Genomic DNA, 16,523 nt, shown 5'->3' with positions numbered 1-16,523 from the left:
AGGTGGAATACATGGAATGTTCATCAGAAGGGCCATTCGTCCCATTTCTTCAAAAACTCAATCTTACTCGAATGCCAAAGTTGAAGGAATTGTGAAGGGACTTACCAACACAACCACCTCCTTCATTTCCTTATCTTTCACAATTAGATATCGAGTATTGTAAGGAGTTGGCGTCCTTGGAACTGCATTCATCTCCTCTTCTTTCTAGTTTAAAGATCTCGCAATGCCCTGTGCTCACATCCTTACTACTGCCTCATCTCCTCTTCTTTCGAAATTAGAGATAGGGAGTTGTGATGAGTTGGCATCCTTGGAACTGCATTCATCTCCTCTTCTTTCTAGTTTAGACATTCTTGCAAGTGTCTTTGTTAACTTGTCTTAAGAAACTACTACTGTCTAAAGTGAGAGAAGAGGTATTGCGGCAGTTAATGCTTGTTACTGATTCTTCATTGGAGTCTTTGTCCATATGGAAGATATATGATTTGATATTTCTTCCAGAGGAGCTGCATTGACATGTTTCAACTCTTCAACGTCTCTCAATTTACAACTGTTGTGGTTTGACAACATTACCACGCTGGATTGGCAGCCTCACCTCACTTAGTCACTATATACACAATTGTGAGCACCTTGCAGAAATACGTTGAAGGGAACTGGCCCAAGATTGCTTATATCCCATGAATTAACATGTACCTGCATTATTGAAGAGTGAACTTATACAGAATGTCGTTTTAGGTCAGAAATTCCCTAGCTTTCTTCTCAATTTTATTATCATACATGCAAAATGCTCTGTTTTCATTTTGCTTTAGCACTTCTTTATATTTGCTCTGTTAAATTGCTCAGATCAGTAAGTTTGAAATTTTTTTCCATTTTCAAACCATTGTCACAGATTTCAGATTCCTTAAGAAGCTTATGATTGGCTTAATGCCTAAAGGGATGCTAAAAGGGGACAGGTCTTGGGTTGCCCTAAAGATTTCACATGGCCCATAAATTCATATCTACTAGATGACTAGTGCAGAAAGGACTTTTGCTCTGTTTTCAATTCCTGTCTGCTAGTGGACATATATATTTCAGGTAATCCTTCTCCCAGTAGGGATGGCTGCAGCATCATAAATTTTACTATTGATAATGGATCATGTAAAGGAAAAAATTGTCTACACTACTTGTCTTATCTCTACTCACTGTGTATGTATTAGGATGGACAAAACAGTAGTCCATTGCTATGCTTTATACTATTTTCTACAATATCAACTCAAACCAAAGCGCAACATAGATAAATACACTTGATTATTATGTTAGACATTGATAGAGTTAGAATAGAGAGAAACTGCAGTCCATTGATATTATGATTTAGTCGTCATGTATAATAATTTAGTTGAACTTGTTTGGCTTGAAAATCATATCTTTAAAGATATCAATTACTAATGATGTGTATTTTAATGGTTAAAATTAATTATTATAATTCTTTGCTGAAATGATCTTGCTATTTTATGTTTGGAGTAGGTTAATGATTTTATTGCAGATATAATTGTTTTCGGTTTTCTGTAAAAAGTGATAATGGTAGTGCTTGGACATCTCCTCTGAGCTTTGACCCAAAATAGTGTGTTTTAAAAAAAAAATTTCAAAAAATAAAGTTGTTTTCAAAATAATGTCCGATCTAATGCGTCTGTGCCACATGAGCTGCCATGTCATAAAACTGTAGTTGGTGACTACGGTTTTATTTTTCTAAAGTGGTTAGAAACCGTAGTTACCAATCACGGTTTTAACTTTAAGTTTAAAGCCGTAGTTGGTGACTACGGCTTTGACTTTTTTTTAAAATGGTCAAAACCGTAGTCACCAATTGCGGTTTTAACTTTATATATAACTTTAATTTTTTAATAAAAATATTATATTATTTTGATTTTAAATATACTTATTTCATTATTTTAAAAATAATAATATATGAAATTAAATAATTGAAATTTTTAATTTGATATAAAAATATATTTTTAAATTTTATTAAAACAATAGGCACTATATTTAATATAAATATAATTAATTAATTAAAATAAAATATAATAAATTATATTTATTTAAAATAAATAAATTATAAATGTCTATTTAGAAAAATAAAAAAGTAATATAAATTATTATATTAATTAATAATTTTTTTATATATTATATGTAAGTAGTATATAATATCACACACACACACACACACACACACACACACACACATATATATATATATATATAAAAGTTTAATTTAAGTTTAAAATTTAGCATATTTATTTAAATTTATAAATAAATTATTATCATATCGATATAATATTATGAACTTAAATTAAAATATAAAGTTAAAACCGCAGTTGGTGACTACGGCTTTGACCATTTTAAAAAAAAGTCAAAGCCGTAGTCACCAACTACGGTTTTATGACGTGGCAGCTTATGTGGCACAGACGCATTAGATCGGGCATTATTTTCAAAACAACTTTATTTTTTGGAATTTTTTTTTTAAAAGCACTATTTTGGGTCAAAGCTCCATCTCCTCTAGTGCATTCAATATTAACTTTGAGACCTTGAATAAATGTTGCAGACAGCTTCTTTTGTCGGATAATGAGGATGAGGTTCACATGCAAATTGCAAGGACTCAAAAGCTTGAGTTGGTGTCTCCATCATTAGGGCCTCAAAATGTTATCATTCTGGAAATTCTTAAAATACTGTTCTTGTTTAGTAACTTCATCAGATTGGATAAACATCCAAAGATCTCTTAATGAGCTACAAAATGCTGTTTGCCCTGAATTTGAATCACTGTGCTCCTCAGTTCTTCAATGTTTCCAGAATTGATACTGACCGGTAATGGATGATTGATTCATGAAGGATTACTATTCTTTAATTCAAGCATGTCATCTACAATATATTTCAGTTTTACAATTCAATGTTTCTTCCTGTTTTTAATAGCTTCAATTTTTATTATTTACTGCCAAACTATTTGATAAAATTATAATTTTGCAAAAGTCACTAAGTTTGAAAGGTTTGCATCTTTAAATCAATGTACAATTTAGACAAGTCATTAAATGGTCTTTGAGGACCAAGCTAATCATATTACTTTTTAAGTTTTGCATTCTAAGAGTTTGGGAAAATGCTAGGGTTGATCTGATTACTATTTTCTTGCAGATTTCACCATGTTTAAGAAACTCGTGGTTATTCATTGGCCCAAAGGTTTCTTATATGCCATTGCAAATAAGGATGATGGTGAGGATGGGTTGAATATTGCCCATGCCTTGGAAAAAAAGCTATTGAGGGTTGGTGCAAAGTTAAAACTCGTCTTACTTGCATCAGACTCTCTTTTCACTGCTCTCAATTGATAACATTACCAGACTAGATAGGCAGGCTTACAGCACCTATGGAGCTCTGAATTTATTGTTTCCCTCAATTACATCACTGCGAGAAGAGATGCATTCCCTTAGCACCCTACAGAGACTAATACAGAAAGCCACTTCAGGTCTGAATTCTCAAGATGTCTTCTCGTTTTTTATAGCTTCCTTTTTACTATTTTCCAATCAGTATGTTGTATTTACAGTTCTGCCTCGATAATTCTTTGTATTCATTAGCACGTATAGAAAATAACATATCCTTATTTGTTATTTATGTTCGCATTTTATGTGATCAAATACTTATACCATGTACCAAGTAATTATGTTACTCATAATTTTTGCATTCTGAGAGTTTAGGAAAATGCTGAGGTTGATTTATTTAGGATTTTGTCACAGATTGCACCTTACTTAAGAATCTTGTGAAAAAGTCCTTGGCCCAACGTGAAATCACTCCCTACAGTAGCCTGTTCGAGCTTCAAAGCACTGCAAGAAGGTAACAAGTTTTGAATTGGCTTAAATATTTCTCATTGCACTGAAATTCATATTTATAGATGTCTAATGTAGAAAGAATTCCTGCTATCTTCTTCAATCCTAGATGCTTTGTACCATATGTTTTAGGTAATCTCCCTACTATGGATGGCTATATTATTTTTGTAATTTAATTATCAATCTGTTAAGAGTGTTGTGCTCATTTGTTATTTCTCATATTTACTAGGATAGTAACCAAATTGAACAAGTCGCAAACATTAAATGTAAATTTTGTAGACTACTTCTCTTGTCTTTTCCCTATGTGTGTGTATTGGCATAGACAAAACAGAAGTCTATCACTATGCTTTTAATTATTTTTAGAATGTCATTCTAACCAAACACAACTAGGCAAAAGACTTATTATTCCATCATATTTGTACTTTTTTTAGGTATAGGACTGTCCTTTAATGTTAAATATATCTGAATAATTTGGGCTAGAAATCATTAACCAGGTATTGCAAATGTGCAACATCTGTTAAGAGTCTAATTTTGTTGATTAATAGATGTTGGATAAAGTAATTGTGTAACTTCTGTCACTCTTCACCTCTTTCATTAACTCGTTAGATTAGTAAATTTACAAATTCTTATCTTCAAATATATGAATTGCTAGTGCTTTGTGTTGGGGTGCAAGCAGAATTGCCTATAGGTAAGTAGTGTCCGTGATAGTGATAAATGGATAGTAATTTACTATTTTCCTCCAGCTCAGCAAGACCTGTTAAATATTACAGCAAGTAATATTTATGCAATATTTGGGTGGCTATGCCAATCCACAGCAATTATAAATATGCAGTTGGGTGGCAAAGCCAATCCACGGCAAAAATAAATATGCAGTTGGGTGGCAAAGCCAATCCACACATAGAAAATTAAATAACAAGTAAAGACACCAAATTGAATGTGGTAAAACTCTCAATGTGAGGGAAACCTCCATGAAAAAATAAATCCACTATGTGACAAAATTGGTATAACAATATTACTCAAGTGTTGCCACTACTTGAGTTTCTCACACCCCAGGGTATGATCACAATCCTCACAATTTTATAACTCAATACTATCTCTGTGGAGCACTCAAAATTTTTTTCTCTTCACACTCTCCTTGGTGTGATACCCACAACTCTTCCTGGCTGTTTCTCACAACTCTTTGTGGTTGTGTTGCTCAGAGATGAGCTAATGCTCTGCACTTGATGCTCCCTAAACGCCCCTATTTATAGGCGTATTCTGGATGCTTATTTGGTGTGTGAACTGAAGAAAAAACTTCAATTTATGTTTCCAACAAGGGTGGGCAGCCTTTGTCGAAATGCTATTTCTCCACATGTGTGCATTAATGGGGCTGGACCCCATCACTTTCTACTTGGATGATTGTAAGTCAATATATGATCTTGTTACTTCATTTGCCATTCTAAAAGCTGGAAAATTTATTGGGTTAACTATTATTTGAGATGTAATTGTTGCCAAGTCAAAGAAAAACTAGATATTGAAGTAGCTGTCTCTACTCTCTAAATGAATTTGAAAATGAGGATTTTCATAGACTAATATCTCTCCTAGTGCCTGCCATCTCACCTTTCTAAGGTAACTAGAAAGTGGGAATTGTCATAGACTAATATCTCTCCTCCTGTCTAGCACACCTCATTTCTCCCAAGTTATTGAAAATGCAGAGGGGAGGTAGCCTAATTTCTTTGTCTCACAACCCTTAGAGCCTTTAGATTGCTGACTGCTCTGATTGAAATGGTGGTGAGAAGGGATCTGCCTATGAGCACTTTACAAAAACTCATAATCTACCATTCTTTCTCTGAATTGATATCACTGCAGGATGAGATGCATACCTTATCACCCTTCAGAAACTCAAATCTACAATTATCTATGTCTATTGGAAAGATGCCAAAAGGAATTGGTCAAGACTGACCCAAGATCACTTATATCTCAAAAATTTATATTTTTGTGAAAATTCTACTAATACATAAAGCCATTTCAGGTCTAAGATCCCAACTTTTCTTCTCATTCACTGTAGCCTCATTTTAATTATTTGACAATCAATGTGCACTTGTTACATTCTACTTTCATAATTATGGCATGCGACAACATATGAAGCAAAAGATAGCTTTGTTATTTATATTTACACCTTATACATCTTATTAGCTTATACAATAAGTTTGAAAATTGCATCTTCAAACCAATTTCTAATGTTATGGATCAAAATTGATCATGTTACTTTATGTTTTGAATTCCAAGAATTTGTGGAAATGCTAGCTTACATTACATAATTTATCACAAATTTAATTAGTATCCCTACTGCCAGATGGATAATGGTGCAAATATCTTGGGAAAATCTATTCTTATCTTTACTACCAAATAGGCTTTAGGGTTCTTGAGAAACCCATTACATGTTGTCCTTCTTGAGTTTGGGCATCATTCTTATACTAGCTTGAGTAATATCATAAACTCATATGGCTGAGAGAGACCATTAGTTGCCTCAATTATTTTCTATATTAGAGATGTAAGCAAAGAACAAAATATTGATATCAACAAAAGCATAAAAAAAAATTTACAAGATTTTGATATTGATTTAAAAAATCATGGAAATTATCAATAACACAAAAAAAAAAAAAAAAAAATGAAAGTAGTTATAGAAGTATTAATGTCACAAAATTTAGAGAGAGGTATTTGCAAGTTCATGATTTATGGGGAGGGAAGAATGCACATAGCTACTCCTAATAAAACATACAAACTATTATAATATTATATAATTTTAACACTTAAAATAGATACTATAGAAATTGTAAATAAAAAAATCATCAACTACTATATAGGATTTTAGCACATTATAAGATTTTGTACTCTAGTAAATTATGTAAGAGTTTAATAATATGATTCTTATCGACATTAGAGATTATAAGACATATTCAGGACATAGCATCAGAGATTTATATAAACAATTTATCTTATCTTTAATTTTCCATGACTGATAGCTTATTAAATATTTTAGGCCAATCTAAAACGAATAGTGGTGAAGATCAACCAAATTTTAGTCAATGTCCTAGAGATTTATGTTGAAAAACTATGCATGGATATTGTTGCATGTGGATTTCCATCAACTTCTCAAGCTAACCTCTCTTCAATTTGTGTCTCATCCATAATACGTCTTTGTTATTTAGGTTAATGCTTTTGGCCTTTCATTTTGCTTTTGATATGTTGTCATGATCTTTTCCCAACTAATTTGATAAAAGCTATTGGACTATGGTTTTGTTAATGATTTATTAATTCTCACATGCAGACCAAAGGGTTAAGCTCTCATATGTGACTTACTTTTATCTTAACGATCTACATCTATATAATGCAAGAGAATCTTCTCTAAGTTTTAGGGAAGTGCAAACATACCATAATTTATTTGTGAAAATCTCAATGTCAGGATTGTATATGTTTATGAATTTGGAAATTTACATCTGTGATAGGGAATTGAGCATGTAATATCCTAAGAAGTTAGATTTTTATGTTATAAGAAGAAATACTTTTGTTGGATAATGGTGATGATGATGTTATAAATATTTTGAGAACATTGCTTGTATGTTTGAAACCACTGCTTGCAATCATCTATCACCCTATCTTAAAATAACTATAAAAATTGATGCCAAAATGAAATAGGTTTTGGATTGGGCTAAAAATTTCTCAATGTCTCAGATTGATATTTACTACATGGTTAGAGCATAAAGGATTTCTACTCTCAATTCAGGTTCTCATTATCAACTCTCTTTATTATTCAAGTTTACAATTCCAATCTCTTCCTCATTTTGTCTCTTTATGTTTTATTATTTGACAATCAATTGTTACACTATTTTACTTTTCATCTTTTGATTCTTATAGGTAGTAGAACAATAAAGCTTTAAGGGCATGGCACATATTTCGAGTCACTATTCACAAGTGCGTTTTTCTTCAAGTGTCTTGTATTTGAGGATTTTATATGTTTATAAATCAAGATGTATAAATATATTCTTCTTTGTTCATGTTCTCTTCTAGAACATGAGATGGTAATGATTTCTTTCTCTTTTTACAATAGGTACCTCTCTCCAAAGAAAACTCAAGTATAAATGGTGTTTGTTTGTAGGTTTCAATTCTTAAGAACTACTACTGAAGCCTAAATTCATCATTTTTTGAGTGCATGTTAAATATTAATTTCTTAATTATCTTTCTATTTTCAAGAAGTTGGTTGAGTTGTGCATTTAATCTGCAAGTCGAAAAAAGTGTTCATTTTAAAATGGTTTGACATCCTACCTCACTAATGTATTCTAAATTAGTTATCATAATTTTCTAAAGTTGACCTTTTTGTTTACTTCATGCTCTTTTTATATTGATAGGTAAGGGAAGACCGATGCGTAAAGACTCGTGCTCTCTTTAATTCAGATTTACCTTCTATCAAATATTTCAGGTTTGCAATGCCAACCATATTTACCATTTTTGTTGGCTTTATGCTTTGTTGTTTTTATAGTCATCATGTTAAGTTTGTTTTCTTGTTCTAATAAAGGTTAGCCATGCCATGTAGGTTAGACATGCATACATTAGTGGATACGCCTGGGAGTGAAGATAGTTTTCTAGGCTTTTTGGTAAAAGAAATCAATTGTTAATGCTCCATAATAATATCTTATTTGAAATAATTAAATATCGATTATAAAAGTACTTGGATTAATCAAATCTTATTTTTATTTTATTTTTGAAAATTAATTCAATATCAATGCCAATACTAAAGACATAATGCTTAGTCTTGGTTGAGTGTTGTTCAATACTCCAGAGGCAAATGTTGACAAGCTATGGATGGGTGATGCCCATTGAAAAGGTTAGCTCAATTGCATTAGTGATTTGTGCTCTCTTATTTTTTGTTACTATCTACTATAAACTTCATTGTTCAAGTTTATAATTTTTACTCTTTTTCTAACTTTGATCTTCTTTATTGTGTATCACTTCTCAACTAGTTTCTTAAAAAAAAAGTATACTTTTTTGCAACATTGATCCGTTGATTTTCATGTTCTATTGAATTGGTATAGCATTTTAGACAATACTCCTTTCAAGCTTCCCAAGCTTAGCAATCTGAGTGGTCTAGAGTGCATAAAAAATATTATTAATGAGTATTCTTTTTCTTCTTTCTTTCAATTGAAGGTGGTTGATAGTATGATTTTGCCCATTCTTGAAGATTTGACAAACTTCAAGATATGTCAAGGAGGACTACCACTCTCAAAGCAAGTGACAATTACAACAATGCTTATTGCTGATATCATTTCCTCGAGTTGATATCCATGCCACTACATCTACATCTAAACAATCTACACAAAAGTGTATCTCTCTTTGCGCATATTGAAAGCATCAAGGATCCAATATATCCATCAGTATAGGAACATGTCATACTCTATGAAAATTTCCAACATTATGGCTTAGAGGCTTAACATCTTTCTAGCATCTTGATATTTATGTTTTTCCGCATAAGATAAAATGAATATTCATCTTATTCTAAAATTAGAATCTTTCACAGAAGAGATTCAATTTATTTTCAATTACAACACTTGAAAATTTTACAATTTGGAACTACACATCATTTTGTGACTCAAACAAAAAGTAGTTATTTGTCTTTGGTCACATTTCTCATTTTTATATTAAAAGAAAAAAAAAATCATTTGCTAATTATGTGAAGAAATATGTTTATAACCATCAATAGATACTTGTATGTCAAATTACTAAAAAGTTGTTTCAACATGTCTGGGTAACAGATTAGATTAATTAAGTATATATTTGTCAATGTGGTCACATCCCAGCTAATGCAGAAAAAGCTATAATAATAAAGATTGACAAAGTCTCACTTCTGTCCCAAAGGCTCATAATGACAAGTTGTAAATGGTGGGTGCATGGGCCTAAGTATATCATACTCCCTATCCTTTGATATCTTTATTTATTTTGTACATTGCAAATAATTTGTATTTATTATCATCCATTAATTTGCAACCAATTTGCTAAGAACTTTTATGAATTTCTTAGAGTTTTAAGACAATGGTTCTTATATACAATAGAATATCAACAAGTTGCATGAGCACTAGGAATTACTTAATTGGAGTTCATGGGTCTAGTATTTTAGTATTTCTTATACATAAAATGTCTTATGATGCTACTCAAGACTTTCAATATAAGTAATTTGACAATTTTACTATAAATGTTTGAATTAGAATTTTGATTCTAGATTTAACTAAACATTTGTAGGCATAATTATCCTTTTCTTGGCATGCTATGATGCCGTAAATCATTAGTTTGTATGTTTCAACTATTGAGAAATACTATTTGAAGTCTAGGTATTTTCATTATTTATTTATTTATTTATTTTTATTTTTATTTTTATTTTTGTGGTGAGTTTCAAATGATAAATTCTTTTTTTTTTTTTTTTTTATAGGAAAAATAAACCATTTCTATGTTTGATATGGAAGTGGGTAGGGTTGATCATTTTCACAATATATAGATGGTAACCTTTTTATACTTTTGATTGATGCTTACTATTGGCTTCATGATAAACATTGCTCTTATGGTTCATTTTATACCATTCTTTTAATATAAGAATTTTAAAAAAGACATGGCTCATTTTCTATTAAGATATATTTATTCGATAGGTTGCTTATATAAATGAAGTTCATTTATATCTCAAAGTTATGAGAGAAGGGAAAAATGTTGATTTTTATGTTGAAGATTGTTGAAGAGTATGGTTCTATCAGTTTATTTTATTTTTCCTGGAGATTGTTCTATCCTTTTTATTTCTAAAAGGCCTAAAAGATATGCTACTCAAGACTTTGAATATAATTAATTTGATAGTTTTCTGATAAAGGTTCAAATTAGAATTTTGATTCTAGATTTAACTAGACATTTATAGGCATAGTTATCCTTTCTTGGCATGTTCTAATGATATTAGTTGAACCTTTAAATCATTAGTTTGAAGGTTTCAACTAATGAGAAATACTATTGAAGCTTAGCTTTTATCATTTATTTTGTTTGGTAAATTTCAAATGATAAATTCTTTTCCTTTTTTATTAGAGAGAGAAACCATTTCAGTGTTTGATATGAAAGTGGGTAGGGTTGATTGTTTTCACAATATATGAATGATAACCTTTCTATACTTTTGATTAATGCTTATTGTTGGCTTCATGATAGACATTGTTCTTATGATTCTTTTTATATCATTCTTTTAATATAAGAATTTTAAAAAAAGACATGATTTATAGTCTAATAAGATATATTTATTCGACATGTTGCTTATATAAATGAAATTCATTTATATCCCAAAGTGAATGAGAAGGGAAAGATGCTGATTTTTATGTTGAAGATCATTGAAGAGTATGGTTTTATCAATGTATTTTATCTTCTCTAAAGCTTGTTCTTTTCTTTTTATCTCTAAAGGCCTAAAAGATAGGCTACTCAAGACTTTTAATATAATTAATTGGATAGTTTTCCTATAAATGTTTGAATTAGAATTTTGATTCTAGATTTAACTAAACATTTATAAGCATAGTTATCCTTTTATTGGCATGCTTTGATGATATTAGTTGAACCTATAAATCACTAGTTTGAAGGTTTCAACTATTGAGAAATACTATTGAAGCCTAGCTTTTTTCATTATTTTTTTTTTGTGGTGAATTTCAATTGATAAATTGTTTTCTTTTTTTATAAGAAAAATAAATCACTTCAGTTATGAAAGTGGGTAGGATTGGTCATTTTCACAATATATGGAGGGTAACCTTTCTATACCTTTGATTTATGCTTACTATTGGCTTCATGATATACGTTCTTATGGTTCTTTTTATACCATTCTTTTAATATAAGAATTTTTAAAAAAAAGACATGACTCATAGTCGAATAAGATATATTTATTCGACAGGTTGCTTATATAAATGAAGTTCATTTATATCCCAAAGTTAATGAGAGAAGGGAAAGATGTTGATTTTTATGTTGAAGATCGTGGAAGAGTATGGTTTTATCAATTTATTTTATATTCCTTAAAATTATTCTGTCCTTTTTATTTCTGAAGGCCTGAAAGATATCATTGATCTTTCCTTGCTGAAATAGGTGTTGCCTATATAAGAGCAATTTCTCATAATAATGGAGAGTGAAGATGGAAGTGTTAATTTCTTACACTTGGATCCAACAGACAACCTCACTTCAAAACCTTAAAATGCATTACTAAAACATGCAAAGTAAAAAACTAATGTATGGATTAAGATGATGGTTAATTGACAAAGGAAGGGTGGATTCAAAATTCTCCATCATCTCTATCATGGATGATTGTTGAAGCTTTAGTTCAAACCCAAACACTAGACGGCAGCAGTCGTGGCTTCTAAATCTTCCTCAGGTGTATTTGTTTTCTAAACAGTAATAAACGACTTTCAGTCTTTATACTTGCAATTTTAGTTTGTCAGTTTTTGTTCCCAAAATTATTGTGGATTCATACATCTTAGAGTGGTACTTTAATGCCTGTTATTTTTTTGGGTCGTTTTTGACTTGCTTGTATGGAATCTTTTATTGGGTTCATTTTTCCTTATTATCTTTTCTAGATTCTAATATTGAGCCTAACATACCGAGTGCGCTTTATGATTAAATTTGAAATTATTTTATTTGTTTTATTCTAGTTCATTTTTTTGTTCTTTGTATTTTTTAATCACCAATTATTTTTCCATTTACTTGCATACTGTGGGTTTGTTACTCTAAAAGCCTAAAATGAGAAGAATTCTTAAGCCCTGAATGTTGACTGTGTCGATTCCCCAAGTACAGGGAGTCTTTGCAAGCAAAGAATCCGGTAGGATAGGTATGGTTTTCTCAGGTATAATGTTGCAAAGTGGCAGGCAGGGGACATTGAGAGGTATTAGGTGAATTAGTTCCAAAAGTGATGCTGATTTTCTCTTTAAATTATGGTTGAAAGAGAGTTGTTTAATAAGGAGATATTGAGAGAATCCTGGGAAATCTTTGGTTAGAAAAAGTGAAAACAATGATTTATAGCTATGTAAAAACCGAATAAATTCAAATACCAAGCATTAAGGGTCTAATGAGGTTCCTTCTTTCATGGCCAATGCACAACTCATAGCATTTATAGGGAAAAATCTAGGTAGAGTATTTTAAGTAATTTTGTCCAAGTAGCTTTAGCTTGAAACCTTAACCTTTTTTCCATTTTAAAAGCCTTATTGTCCTTGTGATGCCAATGTCGGTATTAAGGTTATATTTGGTTCCAAAAAAGTATTGAAGAAAAAAAAATATTAAGAAAACTGAGTTTTTTATGTTTGATTTTGTCATAAAAAATATTTAAAAAAAATTAAATATCATTAAAATTAATTAAAAATTTATAAAATTTTAAATTATTTGAACTTGATATAAAAAAAAATTAAAATAAGTTAAATAAGTTTGAAGTACCATACAAATATAATTTATTTATTTTAAGTCTAATTTTTTACTTTCTTTATACTCTTCTTTTATAAGTTTTTTTTCTCACATTTTCCCTCAAACTTTTAGGAAACAAAGTAGCCGAAAATTCAATGAAAGTTCAAAAAGGGTTAGAACCCTCAACACTTAAAATACCTTAAAAAGCAACTTCTAAGTTTCCATTCCAAGGAGCAAAATGGGTTTTCCTTCCAATGGGGAATCTTCAATTACATAGTGAAGACAATATCAATTCCACCCATGATGTGTATTAATTGTTCTCAAAGAGACCTCATGGACCACTCTCCCTAACTTTGAAGAACTTCTAGTAACAAACGTTAAGGAACAAATAAAATAAGGTCAAAACTTGCAATTGAGATAAACATTAAATTGGAGTTCAAAGTGCTCAATATCTGCACAACAGGGAACTATACTAAAGTCTTGAAAAACTAATTACACAAATATAATATTGCAACGAAAATTACTAAGAGAGCTAGCTTGAGAGAATAAGAAAGACTACATGAGGATGGTAGCTGAAAATCCCTCAACTTCTCTTCTTCTTTGGAGCTGCCCAAAAGCCTCATTCCCAACTACTATGAGGGATTTTGTACACCACTTAAAATAAGATGAGTTGGACTCCTCAACCAAGCAGAAAATAAAGTGAGCTTTGATCACGTTTGATCGTCTGACCCACGTTGGAGCCAGAGGCAAAAAATAAGGTGAGTTTTGACTCCGTTTGATTGGAGTTGGCAACAATTTGTCGAAAAAATGCCAACAAGAGATATTTTCCCTATTTCACATATTAATCAATAAATGCCCAAATTTCGGCAAAACATGTTGATTTTTTTGGATATTTATGCCCTTTGAAATTTTGACCCCTGTTTCATTTTCATGACTATCGAAACGTGATATTTCGACTAAATTTTATCGAAATTTTTGGAAATTTTCATCCATAATTGATATACGATACTAGAATATTACTATTATTAACATTTTCACAAAATCATAACATTATATTTATAAAAATATGAATATGTGTCATTCATTATCATAAACTTATCATATTTAATTAACTCTAAAATAAATCAAGGAATTTTAAGATTGAAGCTTCAAAAAGCGTGAAACAAGCAAAATAAATAAATATGTAAATTATGATGAAAATACATTTCAAGTGTTAAGTTAATTACCACAGTAAAATTTTGTAATGAGCAGAAAATATAATTTAAACAAATTTATTTGATGTAAAATAAGAATAATGAAATGGTATATAGTGATTTTATTTGTTTGGACCAATATCATTATTTTTATTTTTATTTTTATTTCATTTATTTTGTATTTTTGATTGGAGTAACATGTGTATGGATAAGCAAGAGAATATTGATTTCTAACACAAAGGTGTTAACATACATTAAATAAAATAATGTATATTAATATATTTATAGAATATTAATATATTTATAGAATTGAATTTGATATACTTAATTTTATCATACTCAAACAAAATGTAAAAAATTAATAGTAATTACAATTACAACTTACAAGTAACATTAATATGTAGTTTCTAATAATAATTTAAAAATGACTTTGTTAGTTTTATAATTATTTATGATATTACAATTGATATAGAGTTTTGACTAATATTTAATATTTTTTTATTGAACCTTTAAGGTAATAAATTAAATTGAAATTTTTAATTAATTTTTTCTTAAATTAATTTTATAAAATTTAAAGTTTTATAAATAAAAAATCAAATTGATTTGGTCTGATCAAGGTCGATTCAATTTATCTTTTTCCCATCCCCACTCAAAATTGAAAAAAGATCATTTTCTTGAGAATTAACCTTATTTATGGTAAAAAAAAAAATCATAGTATTTTGTATGAGATTTTATATTTACTTAATTTTTGAACCCGGCGTTAATACATGAGATTTAAAAGAATATCATAATCTAAATAAAAAAAATTAAATATGATAATTGAAAAAATATTTTTAAATATATTGTAGTTGAAAAAAATTCAATTGAAAGTTGAATTTTCAATTGAATATGGAAATTGATTTTTAAGATGATAATTAAAAAAAAACAAAATTGTAGCTTAGGAAAGAATGCTAAAATTATCATATTTCACTAAATATTTTAAAAATAAATAATATTTTTGTCAAAATGTCATTGATACATATGTCAAATAATAATAATAATAATAATAATAATAAAAAAAAAAAGAGGAGTCTTGACAAGCTTAATTTCTTGTATGATTCCATCAACATGTTTGTGTACATAAGAATCCCATCTTCTGTTCACCTTCTTATTTTTCCCAGTTGGATGATTTTACCTTTTTGTCCTTCAAATGCTTTATTATGATTTCAAAGCATTAAAAAATAAAAATTAATGTGATGGAAGGTCAGTTTGGCATGTGAACGCTGACATGCACGCACTTTCCCTAATTCCAAACACCACAATGAAAGGGAAAAACGTGTTCTGTTACACGCAAAGGAGACGTTGACCCGCTCCTCCCAACGGCCGTAATGATCCCTGATACCATCCAATGGTCAGGAACGGTTTTCAACGGCTCCTTCATGATCCAACGGTCAGATTTCGATCTGAATGTGATCCAACAATCAAACACATTTCCTAACGGCTATTTTGATTTCCAGTATAAATGCTTTCATCTCTATTCCATTTCCTCTCCATTCCACTTGAAAGCCATCCTGATCTCGTATTAATTATTGCATCAATTGTTTTTTTTTCTCATTTTCTCTCAAAATTTTATAATTTTGAGACTGTTGAAGCTGCTGCAGATTCATTACGAATCAACGTCAACCACTACTTAAGGTATGTCGGTAAATTACAACTATTGTTCAATTTGAGTATTAATTCAATTTTTTTAATATTAAATTTAAATTCATTGTTTATGCTTCATTATTATAAATTTAATTATTTACTTATTGAGATAACTCTATAATTAATTAATTCAATTTAAATATTAGTTAAATATTTGATTTCATTGGATATAATTTTATGTGGTTTATCATGTACTTCCACATCCGTATTATTACTTCATTGCTTATTTTTTAAAATATTTTTAATATTTCATAAGTTTTTGATTAATTTCTATTCATAAAATCCAATCATCAATATTTATTTTATTTTATTTATATAAAATCACCAATTTATTTGAGCTTTAACAAGTGACCAATTATATATATAATTATCTTATCTTAATTCATCC

At 29.6% G+C, this 16,523-nt stretch overlaps 2 long non-coding RNA genes across 3 annotated transcripts; both read left to right on the top strand.

Annotated features, from left to right (window-relative positions):
• The first annotated feature begins 264 nt into the window (after positions 1 to 264).
• On the top strand, positions 265 to 7,768 carry LOC117908877. 2 transcript variants are annotated; one of them, XR_004650264.1, is made up of 7 exons: positions 265 to 729; positions 884 to 1,068; positions 2,570 to 2,829; positions 3,151 to 3,478; positions 3,747 to 3,843; positions 7,515 to 7,602; positions 7,734 to 7,768. It is a non-coding gene; the product is annotated as an uncharacterized LOC117908877 (long non-coding RNA). The 2 variants fall into 2 exon arrangements; XR_004650263.1 differs by lacking the exons at positions 7,515 to 7,602; positions 7,734 to 7,768 and having other exon boundaries at positions 3,747 to 4,038.
• An 88-nt stretch (positions 7,769 to 7,856) lies between these two features.
• Positions 7,857 to 8,488, top strand: LOC117908880. Its single transcript, XR_004650266.1, has 3 exons — positions 7,857 to 8,127; positions 8,225 to 8,295; positions 8,410 to 8,488. It is a non-coding gene; the product is annotated as an uncharacterized LOC117908880 (long non-coding RNA).
• Positions 8,489 to 16,523: the final 8,035 nt, after the last annotated feature.

Source organism: Vitis riparia, chromosome 19 (genome assembly GCF_004353265.1).
Source record: "Vitis riparia cultivar Riparia Gloire de Montpellier isolate 1030 chromosome 19, EGFV_Vit.rip_1.0, whole genome shotgun sequence".
NCBI classification, from domain to species: Eukaryota; Viridiplantae; Streptophyta; class Magnoliopsida; order Vitales; family Vitaceae; genus Vitis; species Vitis riparia.
The sequence above is the reverse complement of the archived record's forward strand: the minus strand, read 5'-3'. Positions and strand labels throughout refer to the sequence as shown.